We start from the raw sequence: 26,272 nt of genomic DNA on the forward strand, positions 1-26,272 counted from the left end.
TATTTAGTACGGGGTCTACAGGGTTTCACTACACAGATTGGACTCGCAGCATTCCTCCTGTTTTCAGCTTCCCAAGCACTGGGATTACAGGCCACACCACCACGCCCAGTCTCAATCACCCTCTCTGCTCACCCTGGGGGTGGGGGCAGCATGGCATGCTGAGGATAGAACCCCAGTCCCTGCATCTACCTAAGCAGGCACTTTAGTCCACTGAGCTATCTGGCCGGCCCTTCCTTATTATGGTTCTTATCTGCATTTCCCTAAGGCTCAGAGATATTATATATCTTTTCATGTGCTTATTAGCTATTTACATGTCATCTTTGGAGCAAACCTTGTCTGATTCATTTTTTTTTATTCGTTCTTTTCTTTTTCTTTTCAAAGTTTTATTGATAAACATATAGCAATGAGACAGTTTCAAATCAAATCGAAAGTACAGTTTCAACACTGATTCATTTTTTAATTAGGTTAGTCTCATTGTTATTTAATTGTAGAAATTATTTATGCATTTTGGAATACTCCCTTCTTACCATACAACTTCAAAATATTTTCTTTTATTCTGTGGACTATTGAATGTATACATTATACACTATTGCATACAGTATTGATTATATCTTTTGAGGCACAGAAATTTTAATATTTTTGTGTTTTTTATTTTTATTATTTTATTTTACTTTTGGCAGAACTGGGGATTGAACTCAGGCCCTTGCACCTGCCAGCCAAGCACTTATTCTACTGAGTCATCTCCCCGGCCCTCAGAAGTTTTAATTTTGATGTCACTAGGTTTTTTCTTTCTTTTTTTTTTTAGCTTTGCCTATTTCTTTGGTGTCATATTTAACCAACCATTGTCAAAATCAACCCCACTAAAGGTGTTTTATTTTTAATAAATGCTCTTACAGTCCCTAAGCACTGAAAAGAAAATAGTTTTCACTGGAAAGACAAATAGAATTGAGAAACTCTAGTCCTACTTACCAAGAAGACCCTGTATAGAATACTAGGATTCTTGTTCTTAGTATAGGATTAAGAATTTTGAAGTTCATCATCTGTTCATAGAAAAGTCACCGAAAGTTTTTGACAATGAAAGCAGCTGGTGGCAATCTGGAAATTGTATACAGAGCTACTGAACATTTCAGGAAGAAAAGAACAGAACTGAAGATCGCACTGAGAGTGACAGTTACCATGCACATGTAAACAGCCTATTATAAGGATGTCCATGAACATACTTACAGAGTCTCTGAGCATACACCATGCATTGCAAATCAATGAAATTATACTACAATGAATTGAGAATAAAAATAAATGGAAATGGCTGTAGATGTTGTATAGGTTAAAAATGTAGTATTTCTCCACACTTCACAATGGCATTGACAAATGATATGGGCTGAATCCACCCTGTTGTAACTGGCAAACAATTGTATCGTGGCAATGTCATCCAAGAAAAATAAAATAAATATTTATTTTAACAGATTATCATGAAGCAAATTTTATTTTACTTCTTTGTAGAAGTTAATAATTATGCCCACATAGTTAGTATTCCTTGGTTGGTCTACCTCAGCAATGGTAGAACTTCTAGGTTCATTGCCTCTATTTCAAGTTACTTTCAGTACAAATGCCATGTAAGTATTCCCTGGTAATAATTAACTGAACTTTGTAGTACTGTTAAAAGAATAGCTGACAGAGGATCATGTTAGAACAAATTTTTGTCACCATATTCCTTTTCTTTGATAAATTCAATGAAGATAAATTTGTTAATATGAAAAAGATTTTTAAATCGGCTGATGTACCAACTTTCATCCCACTAAAGAAAAGCTTTTAAGTCTGATGAGACTGAAGCAATCTAAATGCAACTATTGGTTCGCACCAATTTCTATCAGCTTTGATGATAAAACCTTCTGCCTGGTCTATTTCCTTTTGATGTCGTTGACAAAGGATGCCAAAAGAGGCTAGGACTGAGCGCCTTCAAGGACGAGCAGCTGATACAGCTGTGGCTTGTTAAGGCTACAGAACAAGTAAAAGCTCCAGTGTAAAAAAAAAAAAAAAAAAAAAAAAAAAAAAAGAGCTCCAGCGTGCTTCCTGTTTTAGCACACGCTTAAGTTAACATCATATTACTTACAAAAGTGTTATCCACACTGGTGCAGAAATCTGGCGTATTGTGAAGCTTAACTGAATTGGAAAAATGATGATGCTCTGTATTGCAAGAAATTATTAATATGAAAGTGATTATCAATAGGATATTTCTTCCCACTTAACAATTTGAAATAAATATTTGCTTTTTGATAGTTTACTTATCTAAGATGGATGGTGAGAGAACCTGAATTCTCCGGAGGAGCACACTTTCTGGTCTCAAGTATCCAGTTGGGTCTGCATATTCACCCCAAGCCCAGAGGCTTACGGAACACTGCAGAAGGCTCCCGCTGATACAGGACCTCAACTCTAACTCTCACTGCTTTCCATTAAGGAAATGAGAAGCAACTCACATTTTACAAGGTGTTAAATAAGCTTGGCTGAGCAGCTCTACTGAAAAATCAAACATGCCCAAACACTTCATGTTTATAAAAACAAACTCCATTAACATGCCTGGCTTCCCTTTTCATAAAATTGCAGATGATTTACTGCATATCTTAGCCCTGTCCAATTTTCCTGTAAAATGTGGGTTCCATATTATGTTTGGCACACTTCAGACAATCGATGCATAACTGTTGACCAGAATTGACTTGTTTTCCATGAAAATGATAGTAGAGGATTTAACAGAATTTGTGACAACCCAAGTGGCATAAAATAAAGTATTTATACAAGTTCTAAGAACTAACATGTAGTCTTGAAAGCAAGTTAAATGTTTTTTAATATTAAACTGTTCATCCTTCCAAAGTCATATTTAAAGGGAAGAAGACCAATTTCTCTAACAACTGGTACCCTGAACTTAGGACTTATTACAGCAAGTCTCTCCAGGTTACCTTTGTTTATTCCATCCCACATATCCCTGATTTATGAAATTATTTAAATTAATCTAACTCTGGAGTTTCCTAAATTTTATAAAATATTTCCAGGATAATCTCCACTATTCTTTTGTTTTCTACTTAAAAAGATAGTTGGTAGTGAAGAGAGATACAATATACAACAATCATCTCTATATTCCTCCACTGAAATAAAATATATGGAATTAAAGGATATTTTATTCATGCCAGATCACATTACCTGCTCTTCTCCTGAGAAGTAACTATCTATTCCTATTTATCTAACTCTTAAGTCACATTTGTTCACCAGCTTACATCCTCAGAATAGGAAAGCACTAAAATACACTCATAACAAGGAGTAGTTTAATTTTTCATGGCATAGACTTAGGATTGTGCCATTCCTCCTCAGAAGTTCCTGTTTCTCTTCACTATTGTAGGGGTGCACCCACAGAAGTTTGACCAAGAAGAAGTGGAGGTCACAGAGGCATTAGAACCCACGCTCCTCTCGTTGCAGGCAGCAGTTTAGTTTTCTCCCTTGAACAAACAGGTCTTTGGCATCTTCCACACAGAGTCAGGCGCAGCTCCTGCCCCTCTCAAATGCGGTTCCTGCATTCTACGGAGGAGAGAAAACTTGTAGGTTGGTGTCAATCACAGCCACAACTTGCCAGACACTCCTTTGGAGAGATGATCTGCTCTTAAGTGGAGTTAAGAATTGTTAATTAAATTAGCAATTTAATTCTTGTTTAAATTTGTCTATAACATTAAAAAGAAAGAAATTAGATATGAAAATAACTGTATACTATGTGAATAATTTATGAATAGATATACAGGTATGCATTCTTTAAAAATTTTTTAACCAATTTAAGAGGTTTGAGATCAAAAGTTTTTAAGAGATCAAACTCCAAAATTAATATTTACTGTATGTGATATGAAAGATGTAACTTAGAGACCTGTTTTGTGATTTTAATCACATTCAGGTGACAGGTATGTACTAACATATGTCAGAGCAAAATAAATTATTTTCCTTATGTGAGGTGATGTGGTTTCCAGAACCTTCAGTTCAGCTAAATAAATGAAGTTAAATATCTGTGATTGATCACCTACATATCACAGGCATGTTGAAAAAATTTCTAAGTATATTCCATGAATATTACACAATATTTAAAAAGTGTTTCAGTCATAAAAGGTGGATTTCAGAGAAGTACATGCTGAAACATTTAGAAGAGCTCTTCAGCTACGGATGGTCAAAACTAGAATTGCAAACATGTATTTTTCATGTTTCAACATTGCCTATGATAGTGTGGTGATACAAAAAAATCAAGGAAGAAATATATATTTAGGCTTTCTCATGTGCTGGATGTTGAAGAATAAGTCATTAAAAAAACTTTTGGTGCTTCCAATCCTCAGGAAGTTTACAAAAAATTGAAGAAATAAAAAATTAAAATGAATATTTTGGGGCCAGAGAAATAGCTCAGAGGCATAAGCACCTGCCTGACAAGTGCTAGGTCCCAAATTTGATCCCCGGTACAAAAGAAAACAAAACAAAACAACTATTTCTAAGAATTAAAATAATAGGGCCTGACAGATAGCTCAGAGGACTAAAGTTCCTGCTTAGGCAGTTGCAGTAGCTAGGGTTTGACCCCCAGCTTGCTGTGCCGGCCCCACCCTGATACTGGGTGTGGTGGCGGACACCTATAATCCCAGCACTTGGGAGCCTGATAACAAAAGGCTCCCTACAAGTCCAGCTGATCACTGCAGTGAGACCCTGTAGACCATGTGCTAAATACATGTTAAATAAAATGAATTAAAATAAATATATTGAGTAAGGTGTTAACAAGGTCTTGCAAAGTGTTTGCACCCTGCCCCTTTCCCTCCTTTTTCCAAATTACCTTTCCTATGACTATTGCTTAATAATGGAACCACCCTACACGTGCTCCTCATTTCACCTTATTTTAAGGTTAAAAAACTAAACAAGTAGTCTTATTCTCTTGACATTCTCATTTTAACTCCTTCAGTACTTAACTAAACAAACTGCTTTAGATGAAAGCAGATTATATGTATTTTAATTTGATTGACAAATATTGGCTCTCTTGAAGGGCCTTCCTAAATATATAATGCCACAACTCAACAGATATGAAATATAGAGTTCTGACAGAGAAGTCAAGAAAAGCTCTAGAACAAAGCTAAAGGTAAAGGAATTTTATAAACAAGACTTCATAAGGAAGCCTTTCTAAGAAGTACAAACTTTCACGAAGACCAGCTAATTCTGAAAGATGGATGTAGGAAAACCCTATGAATTGCTCCATGCCTACTCTTTCATTGGAATTATTTTTAAATGATTCAAGATAATAATCATTTTAAACTCATACATCAAGTTCTCTTAGATTATGAGCATTTTTGGAGACCACTGCCACACCTTTGGGATGTATCAAGCGTGTTCTTTTCTGTCACACCAGAAGACTTTATATAAAGCAAGCATTTATTCCTGGAAACATTTGTTGGCTACTACACAGCCTAGTGATAGTGATTCCAGAAGACAAAAAGATGTATGCAGAGAGTAATAGTGTGGTGCTTTGTCCCCCAAAGAGAGGGTTATGTTGTATCCCTCCTGCAAACATATGGAAATGTTGTAAGCATTTGATGCCTTGGACACACATCTTGGGCGTTGCTTTCAGCCTCGCATCACGCAGCACTGGCAAATATATAGTGTCTGTATAACATTATTCTGTCTTCCTCCCTGCACCGTGAGTCACAGGCTTATCTGTGTTACGCAGCCACCCTTCCAAACACTTGGGAGGCTCTATCTTGGGGAGTGATTTAGGAGGAGATGAGAATAGCTGCACATTTTCTAAAGGGTTGTGAGCATATTTAGTGGGAACGATGATGAGGATGATGATCGTGATGATAATGATAAGGTCTCCAGCTGTCTGTTGAAGTCCTTTTCTGGGAAACAGCTGGAAATCCATTCTCTAAAGATCACATCTGGCTTGATTTGCCAGCACTCAAATCACATTGATCTGGCTCTGTTCTAGCCCTCTGTACTCCCAGTTCAAAGAGCAGGGAGGCCTGTAAAGAAATTACTGCCATATTGTTCAATCGGCCACAGTGAGCAATATATACGATTATAATTAGGAACACATTAAGGGAAGCAGCTCAGTGGAGATAAGCTGCCTGGCTGCATACGCTTTTTGATGAGGGCTTAGCGCCAATCCGAAAAGAAAAAGATTAAATGTTTGTTACCAGTCCTTTTGAACTTGTGGCAGAACATGTGGTAAAGCATTTTTGATTCAAATTAAAAGCATCCTAGGATAAAAATAACCCTGTTCTCCCAGGCCTTTCCAAGTGAAACCATTCGGAGACTGATTTATTGTATCGCCCTTAACCTCTTTCCACCAGCATGATTAACGTAAGCATTTCTGAATCCCTTGTAAGCCCGGACAGGTATTTGTCTTGTTACACATCTGTGGAACAAATGGCAATACAAATTATACACTCAACAGATGTACATTTTCAAAGGCCAGGCAAATTTAATTTGACTGTGCATGTAAATGAAAAGTTCATTGAGCTCTGAGGTCAGTGTGCTGCAGGTAGAGAGGGTTGTTGCAGTGAACATCACCGCAAGACCAGAGACTTGGAAATCTCCTGAACCAAGCAAAGAAAAAAAGTGGGCTGCTGTAGCACCGGGAGACCAGCATAGGTGAACTCTGCAAAAGAAAGAGATACTTTGGCCACTGTCATCCCGAAAAGCTTTACACAATCATAGGAGAAAAAGGGGAAAGATGACCACATCAACTATTTTAAACTCCTTGCCAAGAGGAAGCATGCATGGTTCAGTGATTTCTTTCTTTTTTTTTTTTTTAATTCATTTATTCTTTATGTATTTAGGACAGAGTCTAAACTACATAGATTGGATTCACAGTGATTCTCCTGTTTTCAACCTCCCAAGCGTTGGGATCACAGTTGTACGCCAACACACTTAGTCTCAATTGCAGTCTCAGTGCGCCCTGGGGATGAGGCCAGCACTGCATGCCAGAGATTGAACCCCAGCCATTGTGTTCTGCCTAAGCAGGTGCTTTAGTCTGCTGAGCTATCTGGCACACTTTGATTACAGGCAGGGACTTAGTCACTTTACTAGGTTTATGACCTATGGAACTGCCATCCCATAAACTGACATTTAAGTTTCTATGTTTTGTCAGGTTCTTATGTCGCAGTAGAAAACTAACAAGGTTTGCTGATTCTTTACATGGTTGGTTAGAGCACAAGAGCTGAGAACTGACTTCCCAGGTGTCTCCTCCACATGGCTGGAAAACTGGCGCTGGCTGCGTATGGCATCTGTGAATCTATGTAGTCTCTCTGGAAAGTCAGGGTTACTTCAGTCGTTGGGTAAGAGGTATTTCTCAAAGTCCTCTGTTTTCCAACATCTTGGCCCATCAGATTGGTTTAGAATGATGATGCTTTACAAACTTGGAACATAGTAGCTCAGATACCAGGACAGTAGTCCACATTCACCTTAACCACCAGGGTCATGCTCCCAAGTCTGTCCTGCAGCATAACTCTGAAGTGTTCCCCCAATTCCCAGGTCAAAAGCAGCTCATGCAGGGAGTGCTGTGACCTAGTAACCTGGGTTTAGCTTCTGGCAAATCTTCATGAATAGGCCCTGCTCTTCTGCCACTGGGCCAAATTTCTGGTGCTGGAACAGGAGCCCACGTCGGCAAACACCGTGGTTTCATTATCTTACCAAGAACTGATTGCTGCCAATGGTCCCAGGGAGGTGTGACCTGAATTTTCTCCCTTAGAGCAGAAAGGCACCACTGGCTTGGAGAAAAACAAGAGTCTTCCAGCACCTGGGCCATTACTTCAGCTTCCTTCTCTCCAGGCGCCACTGCTCTTTCGCCTTGACCTGCCAGTGCACTTGGCCTCGAAGTGTGCCCAAGGACGCGCTGGGAACAGGGCGAGCCCGGGACCGCTGCCCCAGTGATTTCTTCTAAAAGTAGGGACTAGAAAGTGCTCCTGGCCTAGGGAGATAGCTCAGTGGTCTAAGAGCATGCCTGGGAAAGCATAAGGTCCTAAGTTCGATTCACAGTGCTGTGAGCTGTGTTGGCCCTGGAACCAGACACGGTAGCACACACCTGTAATCCCAGTGATGGGGAGGCTGAGATAGAATCAATCAAACTAAATATTTAATACCATAACTTTTGAGCACTTTGATTATCAAATTCTGTTAAGATTCATACATTTCACTCTCTAAAGTAGTAGTTTTCAAGTTTCCAGAGTATGTTTTATGTGGAAAGTTCTTCAGTCATCTAATTTTGGAACAAATTTGGCTAAACTGGGTGCTATGACACTAGAGCAACAGTGTGCATGGCTACACTCTAAGAGGAAAGCAGTATGGAACGCTTTTCTAACTTTTTGTGCTCTTTTGCCTCTGAATTATCTTAGGGCTGATGCTCTCAAAAGAATAATTTAGGAAAAGCTATTTAGATTCAACCTAAAAGTACACTTTCGCTGTTTAAGAAGTGAATAAATGTGCAGCCTCATGAACAGCGGGGTTTGTTTCCAAATCCAGGCATGCGTATGCCGCTGAGCTATCTCCCTAGCCTCCAAATCCAAATGTGACTGAGACTATCATGACCCTTACAAAGATTAAGTCAAAGGGACACGTGAAGTACTGCTTTTAGCTCTTGCTTCTACTGGACAGAAAATTTTATTAAGAAACTCTTTTGTTTGTTTGCTTTATATCTTTCTTATAGGAATAATAATACAGCATTCAGAATAGTCTTGCTTTCCATATTATTGATCTATGCTAATTATGAGAGGGACAACCAGACAAAACCAGTAGTTTATGAGAAGCTTATAAATAAATTATGCTTAAACAGTATGTATTGTTCCTTGAATACCAATTAGGAAATTCTTGCTGCTTTTTAAACTTTAGTCAAAAAATGGAGGAGCTAAGACTCCGAAGACCCATGAGAGTAACTCACTGCCTCAGTCCTAAACGGCAAAGTTAAAAGGTGATTAGGGAAAATCAAATACTGTGTTCATGTGCCAATTTGCTAAAGTAAGGCCTCTTAATATCTATAACCCGCATGTGCTAATACAAAAGGGATGAAACAAAAATAAATACTCCCACAAAAGAGGGAGCAAGAAATATCTTTCTTGGAAAAAGTATGTCAATGAAAATGAAAAGCTATCCTCCACTGTCACGCCAAGAGTGAGGTAAGCGCAGTGTTTTTCCTGAGTGGCTATGCGCTGTGTGCTTCCTGGACCTGCCTTCCCTGTTACAGGGAGTTGCTTAAGGTCAGAGATGACATCTTATTTTTGCCTGGAATGTTCCATAGTGACTAAGTCATAGTGGGCATCTGTCATACATTTACTGGACTGAACTGGCATTAGGGGACCTGGAATAAGAATATTTATAGGAATACACTCTCTGATACTTGGGATGCTGAAGCTCAATCTTACATTTTAAGTTTAAGCACCTAAGTATTTCTGGTCAGATATATAGCTAATTTATGGATGAAAAACAAAAGAATAAATGTCATATAAGGTTTTCATTGCTCAGATGTAGTATTTTCCTATGTGATTTATTTTTTAATCAATATGGACAACTAAATGTCATTGCTTGTTTATAGCCCAGTGAGATAGTTTTAAATCTTGATTCTTCCACCTGCCATAAAATGATTCCCCTGTGCTCTGCGTCACCTGGAAATGTGATAAACCAGACCCAATTATCATTCAAGACTTTCACAAAATATTAAATTCATGGCCAAGGAAAGCACTCAGTGGTTAAAAATTTCAGAATTTCGCTTAATAAATAGTACTAGGATGTGGCTTTTAATCTCCAACTATATTCTCACACGATCTGGTTTTCTTTAATATATACAAGGTCAGCCCAAGTCTTCGTCAAACACTTTGATGACAGAGATACATTTTGACTTTAGAATTGAAATTGTAAATTCACTGTCACTATGGAAATGGACTCAGAGTCAATGCCGACCAGTTGCATAATGGAGCTAACATGATCATGAAGATCACCACAGTCCAGACACTCCTCTTTTTTTGGCCCAGATCCTCATAGACAGAAAGAATGGCAAATAATGTTTACACAGAGCAAATGCTTTGTGCTTTTGTCTTTGCCAACGTAATATGTGATCACTGCCGTTATGTTTACATTTATGAAGCATAGGACTAACAGCTTAGCTTCCGCAGATTTCCTTGCCTCTGAGCTATTTGCCATGTGAATTCTATACCATGCATTAGGTTTTTTTAGTGCCTTTCTTCTGCTCTGAAATGTCAAATAATTACCAAAAATGCCTTAAACTCAAAATGCCATGTGTGTTTTGTATGTAAGTTTTTAACACTTAACATTACCATGAGACAATTGTGGTCAGTACCAGACTATTAACTGATATATTTTCCATCTGATTTAAGAATTATTTTTTAAAACAAATATGGGGGAGTTCAATGACAGAATCCTGATATGTTTGAGAATTTAATAAAGGTGAACATAATAATTTAATTTATTGGGAAAGTGATGGATTATTTAATTACTGACAGTGACACTGAGGATGAAAATTGGCATGAACTTCAGTGATTGCAATGATCCAGATGAACTAAACACAAGAATAATAAGACATTGACAGGGACTATTTGAAAAAGATCTTGGAGAACTTGCATGCAATTTTAACCTACATAGTCAACTGAGAAGTTGCAAAGAAAGATAGATTTATTGCACTTTAGAAAAACTAAGTTGGCAAGAGATATCATACAGAGAGCCAAAGGACCAACTCAGAATGGGGAAAATATTTATGAATTAAGTGCTTGACAATGAGTTAATACATAATGTATGACAGAAAAATGAAACAAATAAAGACAGGAAGTTAATGACTTAAAGTCATGAAATAGCTACAGGGAGTTCTAAGTGACTGGAAATTGTACAAAAAGGTACAGAATTTAACTAACAGAAATGGAAAATTTAAAGAAACAATAATACATAATTTTATCAGTTTGCTTTCAACCTGCAAAAGAACTAAACATAAGAACTCTTGTAGATTTTGATAGGAAAAAAAGGGGGGAATCACCCATAAAATGTTGATGGAAATATGAAGTACTTCAGTCTTTTAAAAAGCAGTGTGGAACAACATACTCAGTTCCCCTTCTGTCCCTCTCTTGAACAGAAGCTTTCTTTCCCTCAATAAAAAATCCTGTTTTGTTTTTTTTTTTAAAGCAGCATGGCAAACATCTATTTAAATAAAAATACTCTTCAATCTAGAATTCCCATTTCAACCATCCTATTGAAATAAAAACAGTGTTATATAAAAATATGTCATGCAATGTTGTTTGAACATATTTTCTGTAAAATTAGTTCAAATGACAGAAACTGAATGAAAATTAATGAATTGCTATTGACAAATGAGTACTCAAATTCATGTGCTTACCTTTACCATTGAATATCAATTAGCCACTAGAGATAAGAAAATAAGACTAATATCTAGAATTTTTGAAGAACTGTAAGAATTAGACCCCCCCCCAATAAAGGAGCATCAAAAATGTACAATTAGGGCTGGCCAAATAGCCCAGTGGATTAAAGCACCTTCTTAGGCGGATGAAGGAGCCAGGGTTAGATCCCCAGCCAGCTATGCCGGCTCCACCCCCAGGGCACGCTGAGAAGGCAATTAAGACTGGATGTGGTGATGTGCATCTGGCATCCTAGCTCTTGGGAAGCTGAATACAGGCAGATCACTAGGAGTCCAATCTCCATAGTGAGACCCTGTACTAAAATACAAAAAAAAAAAAAGGGGGGGGGAATAATTAAAATGAATACACTGTTCTAGAAGAAATACAAGTAGTCAGTAAGTACATGAAAATGTTTGGCTTCTTTGCCCACTAGAGAAATGAAAAATGCAAATCAAAAGAACACTGACATTCTACTTTATGCCAGAAAAAGTGGCTGTTATCACAAATGTAAAGAATAAGAACCGACTAGGTTATGGGGAGAAAGGAACCCTATCACATTCTTAATGAGAATATAATCAGGTGCAAGCTATATAGAAATGAAAATGGAAATTCTTTAAAAAAAATAAAGCTGAAAATAGAAATTCCATTTGGCCAAGTGATCCTTTTTCTGAGTATCTTTCCAAGAGTTAAAGACATCGTGTCACAGTGATCCATGCACGCCCATATTTCCATCAGCATGGCTCACAATAGCTGAATCCTGGAAGAAGCCTATCAATCCATCAATAGGGGAATGCATTCAGAAAATATGGTGCAAATATGCCATGGATTACTACTCAACTATAAAGAAGGACAAATTTGAGTCATGGATAGAAAAATGAATTTAAAATGCTAACCAAAATAAATCATATGCAGAATGGTATCTTTTATATGAGAAACCCAAACTATATAATATTTAAAGAGCAAAATGAAATAGAGATGATAGAAAACCAGGTGGTAAACCTTTTACAGATGGGAAGAACGAGCAAGAAAAAATAGAAAGAACTACAACATGATATGTATGTGTACCACCCCCACAATGCATGGATCCATTATATATTACAAACATGTATTAACAAAAAAGAGATAAGAAAATAAAACTGAAAAGTTCAATATAGTAAAAATATTTTCATTACTATTCTCAAATGAGTAATTTGCAGAAATATTTTATGCTATAATCTCATATTTATAAACAATGATGAAACTAAATCTGAGGCCAGGTGTAATAGCTCAGACCTATAATCTCAACACTTGGGAAGCTGAGGCAGGAGAAAAACCTCGAGTTTGAGGCCAGCTTAGTCTACATAGTGAGTGTAAGCCTCAGCTGTATAGTGAGACCCTGTCTCAAAAAAACAAACAAACAAACAGACAAACCTAAGTCTTGATATGTATGTACATAGTTTTAAGTCTACTTATATATACATTTATATTTGGGTATATTTCTGTTGTAATTATATGAACATGGGAAGATATATAAAAGAGGAATGAACTAGTAAACATGGGAACTAGGTGGGAGGATCCAAAAGAATTGTGATACAGTAGGAATTATAGATAAATAAGCATAAGGAAATAGTATTACACTATGAATCATATATATATATATATATATATATATATATATATTATCAGGCATGATATAAACCAATATGTATGTTTTAAAGTGGAATAAAAAAGACTCAATATGTGCATTGGTGAAAATGCCATTCTGAACACACCAAAACCATTAAACTGCATCCAAACAAATTAAGTCAGTAATTTCTGGCATAGACAGGGTGTGGTGGCGTGCACCTGTAATCCCAGCTCTTGGGAGGTTGTAAACAGGAGGATCACTACAAGTCCAGTCTAAGCAGTGAGACACTGTAGACCCTGTAGACCCTGCTCTAAATACAAAAAGAAAAAAACTTTCTGGCACCCCAAGGCCCCAGCATGTCAGCCCTCCCTGTCACAACCCTTCTGATGGCCAAATGCTTTCCTGCTAATGGTCTTCTGAAAAATCTACACTGTCTATGATGAAACGAGATTGAGAAATAAATACCAAGAAACGTTATTATAATAAGCAATTTGTTTACAATTTTGTAAATTTAAAGAATCTGACATGGTTTCAGGTTCAAATTTTAAAGTTACCCAAAAAGGAGGGTAAATTGTAAGCTTCTATTCAAAATTGCCAATAGGGCCTTAAAATCTAAATGAAGCTAGACAGAAACTTCAGGAACAGAATGCCAAGAGGCTAAGGCTGCGAGGAGAACTCAGCATTCTGCCCAGGAAAGCTGCAAGTCCTAACATTCTTTTTAAAAGCCCCGGCTGATCTGGGAATGAAGACTCACCCGCTCATAATCTCAGCTTTGCTGAGAACTTGCAAGGTGACTTTGAGTACTTCACTTGGCCTTCCTGAGCTCTGAGTCCCTGGAGGCAATAATCCTGGTCTTATCTCCCCCATTGTTTCAAAAATAAAATGAGATGGATGATTTATGGGAAAGCTCTTTGAATAGTAAAATGTGCTATATTATTATTCAAACAAGGCATTATCCTCTCGAACCTACTTAGAAGGGGTTGTAAATGAAATGCTGCATGTTAATGGGATCCTAGTCTTCAGAGAGCCGGGATTCTCTGGGCACCACTACAGCCTTGGCTATTTTTCAGCACAGCATAAATTATGTGCTCCAAACAAGATTTCAATACCCTTCGGAAGCCTTAGAGGCAAGTGCGGGGCTGCCTGGTGCCCCCCAAATAAGTACCACTGCAGAGAAAGGAAGAGCGTTTAAGAAAACAGCGGGCAGCCTCTGTTTGCCAAGTCTGTGCTCAGGCTGCAGTTTCTTGTGTGATGAGTGTTAAGAATAAAGGAAGCATGTCTAAAACTCCAAGTCCAGGCAGGAATTTCCTTACCCTCTGGCTATTTTACTGAGCTACTCTAATAGATGCACGTCTGTGAATATACACAAACATGACATTATGAAAGCAGATAGCGTTGCTGCACTGCACACCCAGTTCATGAGCCAGCACCAGTTCCACAAGCCTCAGCTGCAACAGTACCAGAGGCCCTTTGCAAGGACGGTTCATGCATTTCTCTACCCTAAAGTCATGCATTCATGCCGGAGGATTCTAGGTATTCACAAACATGTTTTCCCCAGAGCTCTGGATGTAGGTTTCAACTCAGAAATAATTATTTTTTGCTTACAAACCTCTTAAATGTCTCAAAAGTTTGTTGTCTTCGTTGCTTGTTCAAACATCAGAGGGCTTTGAGGAAAGACTTGGAAAAATTTGGTCACAGATTTTCTCAATCGTAGGACCGTGACTCAGTCTTGGAATTCTCACCAGCATTTAATTAGAACCCCCAAATCCACTCTCCTTGAGGTTTCAGAAGACGTCAGTCTCTAGAACAAGGGACCCTGTATGTCTCTGAGCACCTTGGCCTTTATTCTCTCCACCACCCCAAGAAGGCAATGGTAAGGCACTCTCCAGGGCATATGGCAAAGCAGCTGTAGTCCTGATTACTGAAGCTCTCACAGCTGCCCTTCTTCACATGGTCGTGGCAGCCTTTGCCACTGTCAGCCAAAAGCCTTTCTCCCTGTAACTTGGTTTGGTGGCAAAGGACCAGCGTTAAAGATCAGTAGTAAAGAGGGAGTGTCATTGATTTGAACTGATATCCCAGTTCAAGCACTTACTTGACTTTGGGCAAGGTGTTTAACTTCTTTGGTCCTATTTCCTCTTCTAGCTAATGGGCATATTTCTTTCCTACTAGAAGTATGGTGGTGGATTGAACCAAGCAGTGCTTGGAAAGTGCTCAGGGATTATATCAGTGCATGACAGACCCACACAAGAGCAGCTGGCAGTTACAGCCCAACAGCAGCCACAGCAGGCTTTCCTCACGGTTGCTGCAGCAGGAAAAGTACATAGCTTTGGAGGAGCCTGAATCCAGTAAAAGAGGAGAGGAAGATTTATTATCTAAATTTAAAGGCAGACATGCTGTCCACCTCAATTAGTAAGGATGCAACTATGCAGACAGCTTTCCTGTCTATAAATCACATGCCAAGCTACATAAAATTTGTAAAATGAAGTCAGGAAGAGTCTCCTCCCTCTCAGGTGAGTCCTAAACAGCTCCGTGGCAAAGCAAGACAGGAAGAATAAAACTGAAAACACATAACATATCTATAGCATTGGTATGCGTAACTTTAGAAGAACGTGACATTCCAAAACACTGTGGGTTTAGGTACATCAGGAATGGTAAATTCTTCTCCGGAGGAGCTTGTCTCCTTGCCTAGCTATGAATGTCCAGGCAACACAGGCTTTAACTTCTAGTCTTGTCTTCTAAAGAAGACATCAGGCTTATCTATGTGGCTTCTGTGGTCATAGTGATGACATAAATGTGTGGCATAGCTGGAGTGGAAACAGCCCTGATATAGGTACTCCTAGCCTCACGATAGGCTTATGTCTCAATAAACCCAGCCTCAATTGAAAATACAGCAAGTGGAAAATGCATTTAACGCAGGTAACACACTGAGCATCTTAGTTTTAGCACCACGGTGCAGTGAGCGTGTCAGCTGTGGTCCTCGGGGTCACAAGGCCGAGTAGGAGCTGTGGCTCGTATCCTCCTACCACATCAACAGAGACGAGCACCCTGCATATCACCAGCCTGAAGAAAAGATCAAAATTCAAATTCTACTTCCAGTGCAAGAGTACAGCACTGATTTTGCAACTCTATAAAGAAAAGTCAAATCAGAACATCCTAAGTCAGGGACTATCTCTAGTTGTGCATTTCTGTGGCAAAAATGTTTTATCATGAAACTTCCCTGATAACAAAATTGAGAAAAGTGCATTCAGTGGCAGCTCACAAGCCCATCCTTGCAGGCTCCAGGACACAGCTGAGTAGGGCTGGTGCTAAAGTTGGCTCCATTAGGATGGTCTCAGCTCATGAAGTCTCCAGAGTGACTTCTACTGGAAATATCTAATTTATTTCTCCCTTTATGGTGAAATTTTCCATTTCTTTAATTTCCCAATTTTTGCGCATTTTCTCAGTTTTTTCTATTGACCTTATCTTCCTACGCTTATGTCCTCCTCATTGTTGTTCGAGGAGTTATGAGCAATCTAGTCTTTCAAAGGTGAGATAGTGGAAGAGAAAAGTAAAGAAAGCAGTCACTTAGGGAGCTCTGGGGGCCTGAATTTCTAATAATACTATGACCAAATAATCACATTTTACTGAAGGTTCACTATGTGTCCAAAATAAGTTGCTGATATTCAAGATCAGATTCTTACAATTGCACATAGTCTATTTTCAACACACTTTAAAATAGTCTGTCAAGTTCTCTCTCCATTCAATCTAGTATGAGCGCTGCTGCCAGACATATCTCCCTAAAATAACAGTTGGATCACATTTCCCACTCAAAAATTATTGTGGTTTCCCAATTCTGTTTCTCTCTCTCTCTCTCTCTCTCTCTCTCTCTCTCTCTCTCTCCCTCCCTCCCTCTCTCTCTGTTTCTTATCTCTGTCTCTGTCTCTGTCTGCCTCTGTCTCTCTCTTTCCATCTCTGTCTCTGTCTCTGTCTCTCTGTCTCTCTCTGTCTCTGTCTCTGTCTCTCTCTCAGTGTCTCATCCATACATGAGCACACAATGACAAGGTGGTGACCATCAGCAAACCGGGAAGTCTGTTCTCATGAGACACTAAGTTTACGAGTCTCTTGGTCTTGAACTCTCCAACCTCTAGAACTGTGACAAAAACATTTTGTTTTAGCTACTCAGTCTCCACAGTATTTTATTGTAGTAGCACAGACTGATCAAGGCAACTGCTAAATTTATAGTCTTTCTTCAGTTCTGACTTCAAGTTCTACTTTTGCTTTGACCACCTTATGTGATTTTTCTCTTTTTAAGGTTGTTCCGTTGTCTTATTTTTACCTCCTAAATTTTTCACTTTTCAAAGCTTAGTATTGTGACTCTTTGCTTACATACACCTTTTATATGGCTTGCTAGCATGAAATGTACCAGGTCCACATCTCTGACTATTCCAACGTTCTCCAGCGGAACTTCCTGTGATGACGATGTTTGCACCACTTAATATGGCACTGCCAGCCACACTGTGACAATGAAGTACTTAAAACGGGCCAGTGTGACTGAAGAGCTGAATTTTAATTTTCCTTGTTTTAATTCATTAAACTTCACACTTAGCCATGCATAATCTGTAGCTGCACCACGCTGGCTTGTGTAGCTGTTCTTCCACATCGTGTAGCACGGTGCCACTTCTTTGGAGCTGTTCAACAAGGGCTTGTTAAGGAATGTATGAAATTCCCTTTTAGGAAATAATATAACCACCAAACTGACTTCTAAATCATTCCTAGAGTATAATCATCCTTCTTATTTCCTCTTGCCACTTCCTCTCTGAGCTTCCTAATCCCCCCAAATCCTTTAGAGTGGCCCTGTTTACAGTAGCCTCTGGGCAGATTTAAATGCTCACAAACACCCAGCCTACCTCCTGCCCTCTGACAACTCACAGGGGAGCTGTGAGTGTTGCAGAGGAAGCTCCTCAGTCCCGTCACCCCCAGTCCACAGGCGAGGGCCCCAAAGCCTGCCTTCCACAGCCCACTCCTAGCTTGCAGAAACTGGTCTACTGCTTCCAGTCATTTTGGTACGCTATCTACACAGAGGAAAAGTTTAAATTTCCAATGCTCATACCTAACATCCTCTAGGTTAAAAATGCCAAGTCACCTTTACGTGCAGCAAACAATCATCTGCATCACCTTTCATTTCCTTTAGATGAGATAGTTAGATGATACCACCATTTGTTTCTAATTTGTAGAGTCTAACACAAAATAAATTCTCTGTTTAAACAATGTTGAAGAAAAACCAGAGATTTCATTTGCTCAAACAACTTGAAAATGCTAAGTTAATTGACAAATAACTTAGAATAAAATTTTAAAGTGAAACGGACAGTTGACATAAAAAAATCCAACTTATTTTACACTTAGCAAATATAAGACAATTTTCATAAAACTACGAGTACTGCCTACAGCAGAGATAAACAAAAATATATTTTATTTTTGCAGAACCCTCTATTAATTAACAGAGTCCTAGGTTATTGGGCTATTAAAATGTCTGTTATTGAAATGAGCAAATTAAATTGAATCATTTCACTTTAGGGCCATAAAAAATAAAACACTACTTTTGTTCCTTACTCTCTAGTAGTCATTTGGAATCAGGTAATGTAATAACATCTGTCTCGTGCAAAAATTTAATGTCTGCAAGAGAAGGAAACATTTACTTATTTTCCCTGTGTTTTTATTAGTTGCTGAGCTTTGCAGATGTCACTTTCCATGAATAATTCACCCCAGCATTTGGCCCTATTCCTCATTAGCTGCTGTTTCTCAGACATTTGGAATTGCATCACGTTGTGACTTAGCACGTGTGCTTGGGCACACAAGAATTTAGAGTCAAATATAGCTGACTTTTACAGAAAAAAAGCCACAGAAGACTTTTTCTCTTTCCTTTTTTTTTTTTATTTTAGGGAAGGTCTGCAGGGTGTTCAGGGTCTCACTACTAGATTGGACTCATAGTGATTCTCCTGTTTACAGCCTCCCAAGAGCTGGGATTACAGGCATGTGCCACCACACCCAGTCTCAATTGCCATCTCAGCACACAGAGGTGGGGGTGGGGCTGCTGCCCGGCAGGCCTGGAGATCAAACCCCAGGTACCTGTGCATGCTTGCAGGCACTTCAATCCACTGAGCTATTTGGCTGGCCCTTACAGAAGATTTTTTCAATAAAGATTTTATCCAGGGGCCAGGGAGATGGCTCAGTAGAATAAGCGCTTGCCTGGCAAGCCCAAGTGTCTGAGTTCAATCCCCGGTTCCGGAAAAAAAAAAAAAAAAAAAGATTTTATCCGATGAATACTTTTAGGCAACCGATCAAGTTATATTTTGCTTTCTATTCTCATACAAGCTTTAATTTCCAGTTCCACGGAATTATTGACTCTTACACTGTATAATGAGTGTACTGTTCTGCAAATTCCCAATTTTAGTATCAAAGGAATAATAACTCGTTTTCAAAATGGTGATTTTAAAATAGACTCGCTGTCAGTTGACAATTTCTCTAGTTCTGGATATAATAAAAATAAGAAAAGAGTCTCTCTGGGGAGCAAGGTAATAACATAGCACACTTACATGAACTGAAAGTTAACTTTGAATCTACCTACCACCCAAACTAAGCCAAAAGATAGTACCACGGTATTATATCAAAAACAAAAGGTTTTTGCCACACCAGCCCTGCCTCCCGGGCGTGCTGACTCCAATTGAGCCTGGGCGTGGTGGTGCGCACCTGCGATCCCAGCTCTTGGTAGACTGTAAACAGGCAAATCACTACAAGTGTGACCTAGTAGTGAGACCCTGAACACCCTATAGACCCTTCCCCCAAAAAATAAAAAGTAAAAAGTTTTCTAATTCTTTATAATATATATATAAGGATAAATTTTACAAAATTCATTCTCTTCTGCAGTTTTCTGATGAAGTTTATTAAGTTACTCTGCTTTTATAATTTCCATAGACTCATCCACCTCCCTGGGTATTCTGCGTACATTATCCCCTTCTACACGAATTAGTGCCTCTTTGACTCAGCTTGTTATCACCAATTAAAAATGAGTGATAACTATTTAGTAAGATTTTTTTTTTAATGTATTTGGTCATTGCAGGATCTCACTATGCAGCTCAGACTCATGATGATCCTCCTTTCAGCCTCCCCAGCACTGGGATTATAGGGCATGTGTCACTACACCCAGACTCTGTGGTTGGCTCAACCACCCTGGGGGTGGGGCTGGCGCAACATGTGGTTACAAGTATTGAACCATGGTCCCTGCCCTTGCCTACACTTGCCTAAGCAAGAGCTTTAACCCACTGAAAAATCTCGCTGGCCCTATAAAACGATTTTTAATAATCAAATTTTATATTATACTGTTTTGTTTTAACTTTTTTATTTAGGCTGCAGAAAAATCGGCTTAGTCTGAGATAAACAAATATTTTGTACATGAGAATTATCTACAGTAATGTAAGAGATGAGTCAAAGACCATTAAAGATTCATGCATTGACTAGAAAGGTTCTAAACTGTTGGAACACTGTTATAGACATTATGTTTACAACTTAAAAGTTTTCTTCACTTGTAAGCACCCAGCATGAGATAGGTCCGCATTTTAAATAAACTATCTCACACTATGTGTATGACAACAGACATTTGTGGGTTAGCATGCTCTAATAGCATTGAAATAATCTGAAAGTAGAATGTGGACCTTTTCAGAAATTATCACAGCTGAGCTGCTGACTCAGCCAGGCTCAGGGAATAATTTATTAATCCACCACACAGTCCAATAAAAGTCAAATTCCCATCTTTAGAAAGGCAGGAATTTCTAAAAGCACAAAAAATTGTTAATTTTATTTTATTTTATTTTATTTTGAAGGAACCAGGGATTGAACTCAGGCCAGGCAAATGCTTCTTCTACTGAGCTATCTCCCCAGCCCCTGTTTGGATTTAATAGAAGAAAAAAATCTGCTAAATGAAGCCAAATATTTTCTTTCCTATAATATATATGATATATATATATATATATATATATATATATATATAATATCTTTTGGAAAAGGAAAATATTAAAAATATGTCACTAGTTTTATATTTAAAGCAAAACAAAAGCACTCTGCCAAATAAAGATAGGATGTTGTAATATTTTTGAGAACATATACACATAGACCAACCTATTAATGATGATTATCTTCAGATATCATTGAGATATTTTTCCTTTTTAATGCTACCTCTAATACATTTTTCTGCAAATATTTTAATTTTTTCTTTAAAAATTTATGTATTTATTTATTTATTTATTATTGTATTTGGTACAGAGTCTCACTACTCAGCTTAGACTCCTAGTGATCCTCCTGTCTGCAGCCTCCTCAGCACTGGTATTACAGGTGAGCGCCACCATGGCCTGTCTTGATGGCCAGCTCAGTGCATCCAGGGGCAGGGGCAGCATGGCATGCGATGCCCAGGATGGAACCCAGGTCCCTGTGCTTGTCTAAGCAGGTGCTTACTCCACTAAGCTATCTCACCAGTCCAATTTTTTCTAAAAGTAGAAATAACTTTTGAATTTAGAAGCATAAAATTCAGCAATCTTACCAGTAACTACTAAGGAATTGAAATTAGCATGTTCATCGCAACATTATATGCAATAACCAAGATATGGACCCAACCTAAGTGTTGATCAACAGATGAATGGATAAGGAAAGCATGGGATATATATGCTATGGAATGCTATTCACCTTTTAAAAATGACACCTTTTAAATGTCATTTGCAAGAAAGTAGATGAACCTGAAGAACTTTACATTAAACAGAATGAACCAAACTAAAAAAAAACAAATACAATATAATCTCATTTACATGCAAAATCTAAAACATTGAACTGAAAGAAGTAAATAGTAGAATGATCCTTGCCAAATGATCCTGGGAATAGGGAAGGTTGGGGGAAAAAATTAAATCATTTACACTTTGAAAAATGATTAGGACCTGGCCAGATAGCTCAGCAAACTAAGCACCTGCTTACACAAGTGCAGTGACCAAGGTTCCATCCCAGGAACCACATGCATGCCAGCTCCACCCTCAGGCACGGTGAGCCAGCCACCAAGATGGGAGCATGGTGGTGTGTGTGCCTGTAATCCCAGCACTGGGGAGAGTGAAAACAGGAGGATCACTACAAGTCAGAGCTGCGCAGTGAGACCCTGTACCAAATGCATAAAAACAAAAGTAAATAAATAAATATTGATTGGAATTAGAAGCAGCACATTATCTAGAAGTATCATGAATAGCCATAATAACAAGAACAATGACAGCAAACACTGTTTTGAGGCTCTCTTTATAAATTTATTGCAGTAAATGTGCACACAGTCCTGGGACTCCTGTGTAACTCCTGTTGTTGGTCATTCCTGAGAATGTGATGGATTTTAGGTTGTGAATAATCTTAGTCTCCTGACTTTTGCTGTTAAAGATCCCCAGAAGATCTTCATTTTGGCCTTCTTTTGACTGCCTAGGAGGGGTCTAGAGTAAAGCATTAGAGGCCCAGAATGGCAGGGCCCGCACCAATGAGCCAGCAGGCCCCTCCTGCCTTGTGCACAGCACCGCAAGGTTCCCCACACAGTCTCGGTTATGAGGCAGTTGCTGTACTTGGACTATGATTGCCTCATTTCAAGCACAGGAATAAGAAAAACAATTGAAGAAAAGAATTACCTTAAAGAGAAATAGAATTGTTCAGGTTACATTATGACTATCATGTCAATGGTCATGTTCTTCACTGTATGTGCTAAATATATCTGTCCAGATATGAGAAAAATAACTTGTGCCTCTTCCAAGAAGTGTTCTTCTTCTTATCTAAGCACAAGGGATGTTATCCCATTTTCTTATACCCTCTTTGATATCTTTTTTAGGGCACTGTAATTTTCACTGTACATTTGATCCTTTGTTAGACTGATTCCTAAGTAATTCAGTCTTCAGATGCTATCCTGAAATATGTGATTCCCTAATTTCTCTGTCTGTGAGTTTGTTGCTTGCATAGCAGAATGCTATTGAGTTGTTTTTCCATAATTTTATTGAGAAACAAATAGCAATGAGACAGTTTCAAACCAAATTGGTAGGACAGTTTCAATAATTAACACATTGCATACATTCTTCCTAGTGGTTATTTGCTGTACAAGATGCGGACTTGAGATCCTATTTACAAACACTATCAGAACAAATCCCTCTGTTTATTAAGAGAATGTAACTATATATCTATCCTAATCACTTTGAATACACAGATACAAAATGGACATTCATCTGTATCCTCTTTTTTTGTTAAGTTCCGTTATTTGAATATTATAGATGTGTAAACTCAGCAAAATATTCTAAGAGTCCAGTAGTCCATAATAGTATTGGGTCTTCTACTTGACTCAGGTCAGAAATTGTTGACCTGAGTCCCCTACAGCTCAACATAACAGCATGGCTTTACTTCTTATACCTAATTTTTGTGCTTCTCTGCTGGATGGTTAAGACCAAGGTAAAGCAGGACCTATGCAACAAGAGTTGTAGTTTTTGGGTCTGATAAGGTCAGTGAAATCCCCTCAGGATTTATCCTGAGATCCAATAGTTTGCCTCAAACTTGTTCTTTTTTTTTTTTTTTTGTGGAACTGGGGATTGAACTCAGGCCCTTGCACTTGCCAGGGAAGTGCTTATTCTACTGAGCCATCTCCCCAGCCCCACTATTGAGTTTTGAATGTTGACTTTATATCCAGCTACACTACTGAATTTTTTTATTAAATCTATGCCTTTTGGTGGAGCTTTTGGTGTCTTCTATGTAGAGTATCGTGTCATCTACAAATAATGATAATTTAACTTCTTCCTTTTCTATAATTATTCCTTTTATTTCTTTCTCTTATTTAATTGCTCTGGCTAATGTTTCCAGAACTATATTGAATAGGAGAGTTGATAGTTGATATCCTCATCTTGTGCCTGATTTTAGAATCATCTTTGTCTCTGAATTTGGGAGCTAGGATTAGGTTTCTATGGCTGGAGTTCTTGCCAGCTCTTTAAACAAGCAAAAAGACAACACAGAAGAGAGAAGAAAAAAATAAAGAAAAGAAAAGAAGGTGGCCTTGCTGCCCACTTCTAGTCCCCAAGCACAAAGCTGGTTCACCGAGCCTCTGTCCTGTTGGTTCACTTTGTTACTGTTGCTTCAGACTTTTCAGTGCCACTAGACCTGCAGTCCATTGTGTGCACACCAACTCGGGTCCTACTATGTCACTGGCTTTCCTGATGGTCTTTGGTCTATCGGTCTCATCAACCAAGGAAACAAGAGCCTGTCTCAGATTTCCTTTCTGCCAGTCACTGCAGCTCTGGGTCAGTGATGCCAAAAATAAAGTTTTCAATCTGCTGTGAGTCACTTCCCCTGAGTCAAACCCATCACTGAATCATCATGCCCCAACTAAAGACCTGCTATTGACAGTGAAGCTTACTGCTCCACAGCTTCCTACCTACTGAAAGACTACCTAGCAAGTCACTTCATTCATTTATGAATTGAACTATTACTGTATGCCAGAAACACTATTTTTAAAAGTACAAATATAAATATCACAAATATTTACATATGGTCATGTATGTTTAGTATAAAAAGGGAGAAAAAGAGGAAGATACAAAAACAACTAATTACAGTAAGATGCATTGTATGCTAACAGAATAAATTATTAAGGAATAGAGGAGGAAAATCCTTTTATCCAGAAATTTTTTAAAGTTCTATTAAAAACATATTATGAACATAAATGTCCTCTAGGATCATACCACTTTAGCTCCTTGGAAGAATCAAATTAATATCCAAATGCAGTGGACCTAAGACTCAGTGAGATTTACTTGAATTCTTATGTAATCTTATTCAGGGGCAAAAGCATCCTCATTAGCACAATTTTATTTGCAGGTATAATGGGAATAGACAGGATATTATCTAAATATATTTTAATATTAGGTCATCTATAGTTCTTTAGATAAAAAAGCAAGCTGGGCACCTCATAGCTGAATCACGAGGTTTACTGAAAGAAAAGGGGTCAAAGTGTGTCCATCAGAACAGTTAAAGAGGGGGGCCTGCCTGTTAGCTCAGTTGTTTAAGCGCCTGCCCATGCAAACGCCATCAGGTGCAGGATACATGGTTGGATCCCCCCTCCACCTGCATTACCAGACACACCCTTAAGGCAACCTGATCCAACAACAACAACAACAACAACAACAAAATCATTGTCAGAACAATTAAAGAGGGAAACAAGAAACCACCTGAGTATGGCAGAATATAAAAAGGGGTCAAGAATTGTCAAGCAATAATAACAGAACTAAATTCTTAAGTTTCTAATCTCCACCAGCCCTAAAATCTTGGGAAATACCATATCCCTCGAGCAGTGACTCTCCTTCCTGCTATAATTTGGGGGAGCTCTACATTTGTCTCTTGTGCCATCTAACATACAGCCAATGGGAATGACACATCAGGAAAGGTATCTCTTGGTAGCCTGGTAGCTCTTTTGTGTGTTGAACACCCCTGGATTCTCTAAGTTCCAAAGAAGGCACAAAGAAGTGTCTAGCAGAAGCTAGGAATGAAATCAGATGAGATTGGGCACATTCAGGGTGGTATGGCTGTAGACTAGGAATGAAATCAAGGGCAGAAGAACATAGACACTTGAGGTTGTGGACAGTAGTTGAATCCCAAAAACATCAAATGTGGCTGTTAGTGTGCTCCTAAGACCAGCCACAGCTCAGCAGACCCCATGGTGCCAGGACAAATGAGCTTCCCAAGAACAGTCCACAGAATAAGGACCACATTCACAGAAGCCTGATTCTGCTGCTGCCATGGAACTACTGTGTCACACTGGACCAAATCCCTAGATGTATGACACTGTCATGGAGAAAAATAGGGAAAGAGTTGAGGACTCTGGCAGCATGAACATTTACCCTAAAGAGACTGAGTCACCCCAAAGAAATTATCTAAACAGGAAGAAACAGCAGTGTAGTTAATTAGCAAGATTAAAGCACCCCAACCCCCAACATTATGTCCCTAACAAGCAGTGTTAACAAGCTCAGGAGAAAAATTAAATCATTATCAAGATTCCTGCAAGGGTTAGAAAAGCCTAGACAGGAACTATATGCAGTAGTGTTTGTAGGCCAAATATTTTTTGTCTTGTTCCAGCAATGCCTAGCACTCAAAAGGTGATTCCTGGGACACAACATGACCTCCATTCAGAGGAAAATATGCATTGATTATGGTATGAAAAGCGGGACTCTTCAGGAGTGACATCAGTAGA

This window comes from Octodon degus, unplaced genomic scaffold (genome assembly GCF_000260255.1).
Source record: "Octodon degus isolate 3935 unplaced genomic scaffold, OctDeg1.0 scaffold00013, whole genome shotgun sequence".
Taxonomy (NCBI): Eukaryota; Metazoa; Chordata; class Mammalia; order Rodentia; family Octodontidae; genus Octodon; species Octodon degus.